This window comes from Phallusia mammillata, chromosome 2 (assembly GCF_965637545.1).
Source record: "Phallusia mammillata chromosome 2, kaPhaMamm4.hap1.1, whole genome shotgun sequence".
NCBI classification, from domain to species: Eukaryota; Metazoa; Chordata; class Ascidiacea; order Phlebobranchia; family Ascidiidae; genus Phallusia; species Phallusia mammillata.
In genome coordinates this window covers 3,617,237-3,629,732 of record NC_137253.1, presented here as the reverse complement: position 1 = coordinate 3,629,732, position 12,496 = coordinate 3,617,237, and the positions used below count along the sequence as shown (strand labels likewise).

Genomic DNA, 12,496 nt, shown 5'->3' with positions numbered 1-12,496 from the left:
ATTTTCTCGACTGTTTGGCTATTTCTCCGAAAAAATGTAAATTAATTCCTTGGCAGCAGTTGTTTGCGTCGAGTTTAGACATACCAAATATATGAATTTGTTTATTGTGTACAGTTAAACCTTTAGGAATAGTTGGAAAAAACATTCAAAGTGTATAGATCACTCTGACTTAATTGTCCAATAGTAATAAGTGCTGATTTCTAAGTTGGACATACTGTTTTACGTTTCCAGACCATTTAGAAACCCCAGGCAATACAGCTGACACCAGTCATAATGGTAAGCAACAGCCAAATAACTAAAAATGTATATTGTATTCATTATTTACTATTTTACAGGAAAACGAAAATTTTGGAAAATGAAAAGGAGAGTTACGTAAGTTTCTATGTATTACTTAAATACTGCCATTGGTACATAACAAATGCATCTTCTTTTTTTTCTTTTTTTTCTGTTCTGTTGCAGATAATCCTGACCATGGCCGAAAACGTAAAGCAAAAGGTATGGTGGAAAGTCGTGTAGAACTTAACACAAGAATATGTTAGTTTCTTTGAGTGTTGTTTTATCTGTGTATGAGAATGTGACCCTTGGAAATAATAATTTGATGTCACTTAGATTCTGAAACTACAAGCAAGAAGAGGAGAGGTATCAATACTGCTAGGACTTTGTGAAATGTCATTACTTTTAGTGCATTTTTAACCAGATTGGGAAAATGGAATTCAAATTCTTGCAAATGTTTTCGAGACCCAGTGTGAAAAGGACTGACAACCTCGTCGTGTAATTATGACAGAGATGGCCCACACATTTACCAGCGGTTTGCAGATGCTTTTACAGCACCAACAGACAGAACCCTTTGTATTTCAAATGGAAAGTGGTTCCTTTCAACCAAATCATGAATAAAAGTATACTCCAACGTTTATTTGTATCCTTTATTTTCGTATGTTTGGTACAAGTTAAACTACAAAAATCGCGAAGAGGTTAGTGGCGGCTGTGTGGAGGAGAGATGTTTCATAATTGCCAGTCGAACTTCGGCACCGTGGCCTAATGACATGTCACATGGTCGTGTGGATGGTTGAGAGAAATTAGTATGATTTTGGGTAAACAGCTGCTCTGGCACTTGTGTGTTGTGCAATTCGCAGAAGTTGTGTAATGCACAGCAAGTTGAAATTATGTAAGGAGCAAAGTCGATGTCAGCCTCGATCTTTTTCGAAAGAATCCACCAACATGCCTTCAAACGACCGAATGCATTTTCGACGAAAATGCGAACGCCACTATGATAACAATTAAAAGATTCCTGGTCAGACGTTAGCCGTTAGTAGTAAAAGTCGCATTTCTGTTACTTCCAGAAATATTGAACCCTGCAAAGTAACGGGCGATAATTAGGTTAACCAGTATCTTTAACAAACCAAGCCTAGCTACCTTTGGCAAGTGTTGTGGGTATCTTTAAATTCCGGATTGCTTAAAGACTGTAGCATCGTGGACACATCCGGGCTGGCGTATATTAATATCGCGAAACCTGTGCGTTATTTTAAAATATATTAAGCAAAATAACTAAACTAGCGATTTAAAAAAAAACTGTTTAAGCTTACATATATATGTAGTCTAGTATAGCTTGCAAAACCAAAGAATCCCAACCCTTGCGGTTTGTATAGTCCTTTTTTCCATCTTTTGGTGCAGTTATAGGAATATGGCTACCATCTATACACCCGTATACCTTAAGATACCAATATTTTGTTGTCAACATAACAAAAAAGAAACCAACCAAAAATTACATACCTGTGGAAAATGAAGTTTTGTTTCTATTCGACGTGCAATTTCTGTCGCTTTACTATCCGATGGCATGTGTATAAAAATGTGCAATCTTTTGTTGACTGCTTTGCAAATACTGCAAAGAGTGATTAACTTTAGAAACAGTTAAAATTAGAAACAGTCTACTATACATGCAGCTTACCGATGCAGACAGTTGCAGACTGTAGGCTTACTTACACCAAAAAGGTTGGCCACCGACCTGTATTCGGCGGAGGATGCCAATTTGTATAATGCTATGGCCACGCGCTTGTTCGAAGGTATGGAAAGTCTCACTACAATATCATCTAACGAACGAACATAGTCTTAAGTGCTTTATTGTTTAACGAAAATAAAAAAGCTTACCTGGCTTCACATCTGTGTCTACTGTTTCGCATAATTTTTTGAAGGTATTTTTGTTTATTCTAAAATTTTCCACCCACTTCGCATCATTGTACTTCGGAACGTTCTATTCCCAGTACTGGCCAAATCTACGAAAGTATGTTTTTCAAACTCATAACAAGCAGTTTCTAAACTATTTTTGATGTTCTTATGCCTTGCATACATCCAAATCCGTCCACATCGGCCATCAGGCTTGCATTTAATGAATTGCAGGGTGTTACAGAGTAGTGGAATTCGCCTACTTTGTGCGCAACTTTCAAATTCTAGCATTTGGAAACTTGCTTCCATAACAAATTTTATTGACAGATAAATAGCTACTTCATACATTTTTTTGCTGCCTTACGTATTATACCATTTGCGCAAAGAAACACCATGTAACACACAACGCTTTGGAGCATTGAAGTACAATTCGCATGTGACGTCATAGAATGCGCATTGAAGATATATTTGGATTCGATCATGTAAACGGGGTTAATAGCATTATTGGGACATCAAATCACCACACAAGGCATTTCTCCACTGTCCAACAGGTTTGAAGCCATTCAAAAACTTCCTCAACTTGAGACTAGTAAATTTTTACCATCTGGTGCCGTAAAAATTAAAAAGTTTCTCGCAACAAACGGACGTAAAAGAAAGCCTGTCTACAGGGATTATTATTAGAAGGGTGTGACCAAATTTGGGTTGAGATCAATGTAGGTGCAATGCATTAGTTGTTGGTGTAAGGAAATGTCTTTTAAGTTTGATTTTAAATGATGAAAATGGCTTTGAGCGGCAAATTTATTTTGTGGAAGCCCATTCCACAAGCGAGTGGACTTACAAAAACGAGTTAAATTTTTGATTGCTATGACAATTTTCATATGGAGATAAGTTGTATATGGCAAAGGTCGTATGCAACCATGTCTTTAATGAAATGTGGTGCACATCCAAGCAAATAAGAAGGCCCGATGCGATGTAAACATCTCTAGTATGTGGTCGTGTCAGGATAAATTTGGTGTACACAAAAGACCCAAGTATTTGTGGAAAGAAGACTTCGGCGAAGCGTACCCTTTAACTCGAATTGTGGAAAAATTTATCATTTAGAAGAGTTAATGTGATTACCCAGGTGGAGGAATATTTGTCAAGTAGAAACCTCAACGTTGTCAATTTCGCCCATGGCAGCACCTTTCCCACTGTCAAATAGCCTAAATCATTATTAAAAGCGAATTGCCGTAACAAACTTTGTGGAAGTCCTATAATATGGGCTGACGTCATAAATGCTCTGTGTGAGTGCAAAAATATTTTTTTTGTGGTTGCCATATTTTGCTTGAGATAAAAAAGTCAGCGTTTTTACTTATTTTTATCACAAAAATATAAAGCAATGGAAATTACGGGCACAGGACAACCTAAGTCAAGTTAGGACAAGTTAAGAAAGCGAAAAACGTCTACAACGAAACTCGAAATTATTTTAAAGCCATATTGAAAGTTGTGACTAATTAAAGACAGGCCTATGTGATATCAGTGGGTCGGGTATTGACTTATACCATGTCTCATTGTGTGGTAATAGCTTTAACGTTCTACAGTAAGCAAATATTATTAAAAAAACAAAAGAAAATGGTAAAAACAAAATTTGAAAACATGATCGCAAAATTTCGCGCTTTCCGATAAGGAACAAAAAGAGTAGTTCGGTTTCAGCAAAAAATAATTTTGTCTTTAAACCGTTTTGTTTTACAATCGCTATTTTGGGAACGTTTGGCGCCAAACCCTTTCCTCAGAAGTTGTGTATGTTCATTGAACTTTTACAACAAATCACAACCTACAATTATTCGACTTTGTTTAAGTTGGTTTCGTGTTCAAGCTGGTAACACATGGTTCCAAAATCATAAAATCGTCGATTTTTCCTCCTTATCTATCCACATTAGAACGCCATTTATTTTTACAATCCAAGACTTTTGCATTGCTTGAGGAATAGTTTTTTTTTATATATTCCGCCAATGGTTCTTATTCCTTTCCTGGGAACCAAATCATTTACTACTAAGGAGTCCGTTTTGTATAAAAACAGAAAGCGCATATAAAATTCATATATAACATCTAAAACAATTGTTTTTACTTTTTGTTTTAGCTGTTGTTCAATTCGACTTTAACGCGAGAGCACCAGATGAACTGACGCTTACAGTGGGAGACATTATAACAAACATTAAGCAAACGAAAGATATTCGGTGGTGGCAAGGAACTCTGAAGGAAAGAACTGGAATGTTTCCTGGAAACCACGTCAAGGTAAAAGTACTGGCTAAACTAAACCGATTTTCGTTCCAAGTCAATTTTAAGAATAAAATAAATAAATGTTGCCTTTTTCTCTAACGCATTTTTTATAAAATTAGGCTATCTTTTCTTTTAAATTCCTAATTCCAACAATATTCAATAAACACAATCACTTATTGTGTCACATTTTTTGACTTTTTTATGCTGCATCAGATTATGGCCCACACCTTTTTCTGTATTAGATAAACAAAGTATAGTTACTTCCAAAACACAACAAAACCGTATTAGATGTTTTGCTACAGGAGTTATTATACCCTTATACATAAATTAACAATTAATATTTGCACTAGCTTCTCTTCTACCACGGCTACGGCTTCGTTACGTTGATGACACTTTACGTCATTATGATAAGAACATGGTCCACACATTTAATAATACCCTGTCTGCAAATTACAACATAATAGTTCACAGTAAAATACCAGCAATACACACACAAACACGTAGAAACGTTGCTCTTTCTATATCTTCTGAAAAATTTCACTATAACAGACAAATAAACGCCATTGTAAAAAGTTTGTTTCATATGACCAAGATTTTGCGTCTGCTGAAATGAAACACATAAAGCTGTACCACACCCAGTTTTGTTGCAATACTTATTTTTATATCCAGATGATTAAACCAACCGAAGTAAAGAACAAAGGTACGTTTTCCATCAATCAAAATGCCGAGAAACCCACTACATCACATCGCAAAATTGGTCATTCCAGCAGCACATCACCACAGCAACCCGCAGGTACGACAGTAAATGTGTCATTCGTTTTTCATCCCGTTTCTAGAACAATCAAGAAAAAAACAATATTTTTATTGGGAAAGTTGTTGTGTATAAAAAATGTTGTTTAGTGTGTTTTGATGGAGGTCTTGGAACTGGTGTAAAAAAATCCATTTGCAAATGCTACACTTTGCAGGTTAATTGTTGTGTTAAATATTTAATTAAGCGCATATTACATTCAAAAGACGTTTGCTAAAGTTGAGCGTTTATTAGATATCATTGCGTCACAACAAAATATAATCAAATAGAAAATAGGGTAACTAAAAGAACGTAATGGCAATGAACAAAATATGGGTTTCAGGGTACTTAGCATTGTCTTTTCTCTATTTTTGTCGATTGAATTAGTGAAATTTCCCATTGTTTGGCTTTGTTAGAGCCAGTTACTACCGACAAAAACCGCCGCAAAGCCCCACCAAAGTCCTAAAATGGCCTCCAGGCAAATGAATGTAATTCACTCAAGCGAAAAAATCAAAAACTTACTAAAAGTAAAAACTTAGTAGTAAGAAAACAAAAATAAAAAAGAACTCAATTTTTTGTTTGTGCCAAAAGTACAATGATTGTGCCGACTAATTTGTTTGTTTGTATTAATTCTTCGTTCAATACATTTTTAACTAAAGCAACACACATTTGTATTAGGGAAAGGTAACAGATTCAATCAACACATCCAAAACTATATTGATTTGTTGAAAGCAAAAAAGTATGACGTAGCAAATGAGCCAAAAAAACCAATTACAATGGAACTTAAAAGTCAACCGAAGCCCAATGCAAAAAAACTGGAGGAAAAAGCCAAGAAATTACGCGATGACGGCAAATATTTGGACGCTATTTTGTGGTTTAGCATTGCCGCATATTTCTATGGAAAGAAAAATCCCTCTTCCGGTGTAGCGATAAGTGTAGTTGTGTGTGCCGAGGGAATTCGAGAAACAATCGAACTTTTAATGAAAAATCCTCATTCAAAGCCGAGAAACAGAGAAATTGTGCGCGATCACGTGATCCCACTAATGCGTGACATGACTCAACAAATCCGTGACCTTCAAATAAACGCAAAAGTTCGATGTAAATGGGAGGTTCAGTGTTTGCGTAACATTGAATTGAGTGGAGGTTACATCGGAGATTTGACGTTGAGAGAAACAGCAATAAAGCTTGGACTTGAACTTATGGAAACACAGTTCGGGAATGAAAGTTCAAATTATCAAATCCATGGTCACTTGTTGAGCCATCTTGGTGGTGTTTGCAGTAAAACTTCACGAACCAAAGAAGCAATTGAACATTACACAAAAGCAATTGAAGTTTACAAAACAGCGGAAGATTTAACTGAGGAAAAACGAGGAGAATTTGTTGCAATGAATGAGAAAAAATTGGAAATATATAAAGCAAGGCTTCAAGAAGAAGTGGAAGCAAAAGTGCGTATGTTTTGCACCAATGAAACATGCCTTTAAATCTGACTTTAAATCTTTATTTAAACAATGCCAAAGCCCGTACCCGTGTTCTTTAGGGAAATTATCTTCCATTGTTTAGTAGCTTAAACAAAAATATGTGTTAAAACAGCAAAGTGCAGCACCCATGAAATCTGCACCGTCCGTTGTGCACGATGTGTCCCACACAACTGTGTTGCAACATCACGAGGAAAAATCCCAGTTGCAATTCTTATCAACCCAATTAAACGTGGACCCTGAACAAGTGTGTTTTGCATAATTCTTTATGCATCTGGTAAAACCCGTTTAACCTTTTTATCCTTTTACCAACAGAAACTATTTGTTCACACTGATTCACAAAACATCGGCCCAGAAGGAGGAATGTTAACAGCCGGTGGTTGTCAAGTTAAAATTCCGGAAGGTGCCTGCGATGGGAAAGTTAAAATTGTGATCACTTCACTTTATGGATTCAGAAACTCAAATCTGGTATTTGAAACTTAAAAATTAATTTTAATATGGTATGCTTTATATTTCAGAAAGACTTTTTTACGTTTTCGGTTCGGGAAACAAATCTTTCTATTTTAAAAGAGTTATCCAGTAAACAATGCTGTTATTGACCGGATTACTCCCATGTTGAAATGTGGACCAGAAGGTTTCAAGTTCAAGAAGCCAATAGAAATCACACTCCCTACATGTTATCGGAATGTGGAACCATCTCCTGTGTCTGTCAAAGTATGTAAAGTGCTTTTGTGAGTAAATGAGTGATGAAAGCATTTTCCCCATTTCCACACAAAGCAACAATAATTATAATTTAAAATTTAGTACAGCTCATTTTAGTTTTCATTGTTTCTTTTTGGTCACGATTCGCCACAACACAAACGATTCCGACTGGGAAGTTCTGTCACAATACTTGATGGATCAAACAACACGATCGTTTACCTTCCAAACTCAGCACTTTAGCACGTATTGCTTTAGACACTGTTCAGTATCATACATCGGTATTTTCACAATTAATTGAAACATTTTGTGTAAAGCTATGATGTGATCTGCACTGTTGAAAAGTTTATCGATTTGATGAAAGAGACGGCAATCATCCTGGCAGTTCCTTCTTACGAGGAAGACATCGTACCTGAAATTGTGACACATGTGTTTATTTGTGACAACATTAAGTCAGCGAAAGATGTGACGCCTCTTAACTTGGTTTTCGACATAATTATTTTGCTGAGGTTAGTGAAAATTTCGTGAAATGGAAAATGTTCAGTTTATATTATATCATGTCATTTTCAGGCTGCATCACATGTCCTTATTTCACCAATGGCCTAATCCGTTAGCCTGTAGTTTTTCTGCCTGTGCATTGCAAACTGAATTTCTTAAATAAAATTCTTTTGGGGCACTTATAAGCCAAATATCTGCAAACAATTTTTGATCATTTTCAGAAAAAGTAGTGTACGGCTACAGGTTTGCACAGTTGCTTTTAACCTACTTTTTAATCTGTCAGTCAAAACAAGATACATTTGCAAAAAATCCAATTACGCAATGATGTGAGTTACGATGTTGCTTAATTGCGCTGAAGATCTTAATTGCAAACGAAAAGTATCCCATAATTGTTTGGGCATTTATTTCCGATGTACAAAGTACAACTATATTGGTTTTCAGGGCACTCATTTTTACAAAACAATGTCCTTAACTTTGTTAATTGGCTATTAGAATTTTTTAACCTTTTTCACCAACCAAAAAGCAAGCCCAAAAAATTTACCATACCATTTTTAAAATCAAAATAGTATTCAACTGGCCGGCTTGTCAACCCTTTTTTGTATGGAATTTTGGTTCAATTTGATTAAACCGAAATGACATGTAGATGTGAATAATTATGTTTTAAATTGTTTCCATGCAGAAACCAAAGACAAGATGTTCATATCAAAGTAGGTGCCGGACACACATTAGCAAACCCTGATGAACATGTTGCTACACTGGAGGGCAGCAGAGATTCCTGGCAGTTTTGCCTAAAAAGACCGGAAGGCGAAAACTGGAAACATGGGATTAAAGAGATTAAATTGAAGATCAGTTTTAACAATTCCAATCTGCAACATATCATCAAGTCTGTTTTCCTGAAGCAACGTGATTTAAGTGAGTAACAGATAACGTTTGATTTAAACACTTTTAGCTGGTTCAATTAAAAGTCAACATTGCAAACAAACACTACACAGTTCAAAAAGATAATTACTGATATTACATCTTTACTGATATGTACGTATGGAACTCGCGTTGCCTGTTGTCATTAAAGTGCTGTAGGTTATTGAAAGACAAAGGTTTGGGTAACGCACATTGAACGTTGGATTTAAAACTCGGATTTTCTTGGTTTCAAACTTAAAAAAGGGTAGCTAACTTAGCTTGTGTCTTGGGCATCCAGTCTAGTTTGCTACAAAAAAGAATTACGATGTGTTCAATCTTTTAAACAAAAGTGTTTTTCACTAACAAACTTTGATTTTTTTCTAAATTTTTCATTTTTAGTAAATTTCTGCAAATGTGACAACTTCAATTACTATCTAAAGCTCAAATGAAACAAAACAAGCGTTACATAAATATTACGTCACATATGCTTTGTGGCGTCCTCTGTGTGTTTTCTATAAGTGGCGATACTCGACGTGGCAGGGAATGCACGTGGTAGTCGTGTTGGTACTTGTGCAAGACAGACGTGACATTCCTGCCTGGATTTTATATGTCGGTTCTTATATTGTCAATAAAGATTGCAACAACTGACAATAGCAGGTCTATACGGAACAGAAAAAGAAGTAACAAACATCGATGCGAGAGGCGGTTCGTTAACATTTTTGAAGAGAAAGTCTTCACACCTGAATAATTCGCCATTAACATTTTCACAATTTATCCGCTCAGCAAACGTACACTGAAGCGAACAAAAATCTTTAGACGCAATATTGTGTTAGTAAACCAACCACCTAGCAATTTTAGTAAAAGTATTTTTCATAAATGTCTCAGTAGTAAACGATCAATATTTTTAGTGCCTTCCACATCAGGTGACACCGAAAAACAATTAACCGGGACGACAGATGGAGCAAAAGAACATGTACAGTCTCTTTCCCAACAAGGGAAAGGGTCCACATCCAGCAGCAGACAACAACAACCAGGTGTGTGGCAAAAGTTAACATCTTTCTTACGCGACTTACGTATTTATAGTTTAGACGTTCGCCAAAAAATGTTTATAGTGTCTATGTCAATTACCTCAAGGAAAACTAAATAAGATTTAGCATTTTAGTTGCAAGTGGCGTCATAAAGAAAACAAACCAAGCAACACCGTGCGCACAACAAGCACAGTCTATATCTTCATCATCTTCTCAGCAAGGTGCAATACCCAGTAGCAGCAGACTGCAGCAAACAGGTATGAAATATATTGACTGGTTGGAACGTATAGTGAATAAATTACGCCGACGATGTTACAAGATAATCCGTCGTTTACGCTAAACGAGTCAAAAAGACCGTTTTAAAAAAGTTATTTTATCCAAAAATATGTTCTCGAGGAGGAGTTAAACCAATCACGTTTGAACACGTTACACAATCTGATTGGGGCTTATGTGATGAGTAAAACAAAAATGAAACTGGAATAACATTTCTTATTATATCGCCACAACCTAGTTATTACGTCACACAGACTAACATCAGCGTAATTTCAAAACTTTAACACGTGATCGAGTTTTATGGATAAGATATTAAAACCAATTAATTACCAAAATATTTGGTATTTAAGACTAAAAAACACATACGTATTAAAATAATAAACTTTCGCTTCACATGAACCGATGTCAAAATACGATAAGTTGTTTTCATTTATTTTACGTTTTCATTTATATATCTCAAAAATTAAAAACTTTTTTTTCCCTGCAGATCAAACTTACGATTTCAATCAACGCATTCAAAATTATGTTGATTTATTAAAAACAAAAAAGTGTGACAAAGCAAAAATGACAAAACAACAACTTTCAAGGTCAATGACAGGTCGACTGAGGGTCACTGCAGAAAACCTGAAACAAAAAGCCACAACATTTAGAAAAGAAGGCAAATATTTGGAAGCCATTTTGTTGTTCAGCATTGCCGCAGATTTCTATGTGAAGAAAAATCCCGACATCGCTGTAGCAAAAAGTGTAGTTGTGTGTGCCGAGGGAATTCGAGAAACAATCGAACTTTTGATGAAAAAATCTGATTCATCTTCGAAGTCGAGAAACAAAGAAATTGTGCGTGATCACGTGATCCCACTAATTCGTGACATGATTCATCAAATTCATGACCTTCAAATAAACGAAGAAATTCGATGTGAAAAAGAGGTTTGGTGTTTGTATAACATTGAAGTGAGTCAATATCACATCGGGGATTTGGCATCGAGGGAAACAACAATAAAACTTGGACTTGAACTTATGGAAACAAAGTTTGGGAACGAAAGTTCAAAGTATGAAATCTACGGTGTCTTGTTAAACAATCTTGGTTTTGTTTGTGAGAAAACTTTACGATTAAACGAAGCAATCGAATATTACACAAAAGCAATAGAAGTTTACAAAACAGCGGAGGATTTAACTGAGGAAGAACGAGGAGAAGATATTGCAATCAGTGAGGTTGGTTTGCAAGAAACCAAAGCACAGTTAAACAAGTGATTAACGGTGCTACAAAACAACTAATATTTTGTCTGTGATAAATGTATTGCGAAACAAATTCATACTGTAAATAAATTTTATGATTAATGTTATGCTTTTTTCTGCAAAATTGCTGTACATTAGTGACGAATTTTGGTACAAATGTAAAAGTTACACTTATTTTTTAAACATTTGATGAAAATTCAAAATTTTCTGAAGATATTTTACAGATGATCATTTTTCTGGTAAAATCTAAAAAAGAGAATTTGTCGGAGTTTATTTGTGACAAAAAACTTGCAGATTTGAAAATTGCCAAAGAAAAACCTAAAAAACTAAGCGCTTGTTGAAGTGGCTATGCTTGAGTGTAAAAAAACTATGATTATTTGTCAAATTTACTGGAGTACAATTGTATTTACATTTTTGGGTAATAAGTTTGCAATCAGGACTGCCGTTAAGAATCACGATAATTTCTAGTTCATACCAAGAAACAACAAAACTTTATAAGTTGCAGAGACCAAACACATACATCTGTGCAGTTTCAAAGCAACAAGTTTCCACAACTAAACTGCAACTCTTGATAATTGTCAGGATCTCGTATATAATCGCATTTATCACCAATTTCCACCGCAGAACCTGAAAACGTAAATCCAATTTTTAAACTGAGTAAAAGGACAATTGTCACTTAAGTTTAAACCTAAAAGTTGTAATTAAATGCTGTAAACATGGTTACGTGAGTTTTGTGAAAAATTTGGTGATAGGGCCAACCAAGGGTCACCAACATTTAAAGCTAGAAAACACATTGATTTAATTAATCAATATACTTGTTTTAAATAAAAAGGTATTTTGTTTAGTTTCTGGTTTGGAGATTCTTAGCAACATAAAAAACAAAGCTAGTAGGTAGTCGCAAAATATGTTAGGTTTGTATTTATTGCTGCAACCATTATAGCACAGTAATACGGAAATCCAGTTAAATGTGTGAAATCATAATATAGCACTTGTTGCGGGGACCATATGATTGAACACATGTGATTGAGCCAACCAAGTGGTTGTAAAATTCTTAACAACTCCTAAAACAATGCTAGTAGGTAGTCGCAAACATATGTTAATTTCGTGTGTCATCTTTGAGTTGAATTTATTCCGCTTAACGAAAGAACACATTGCAACACAATTGCACTGAACAATCATCAAGTCGG

General features: G+C 35.3%; 1 pseudogene; it reads right to left on the bottom strand.

The window, feature by feature from the left end:
- Positions 1 to 1,292: 1,292 nt before the first annotated feature.
- Positions 1,293 to 2,508, bottom strand: LOC145212185 (uncharacterized; annotated as a pseudogene).
- Positions 2,509 to 12,496: the final 9,988 nt, after the last annotated feature.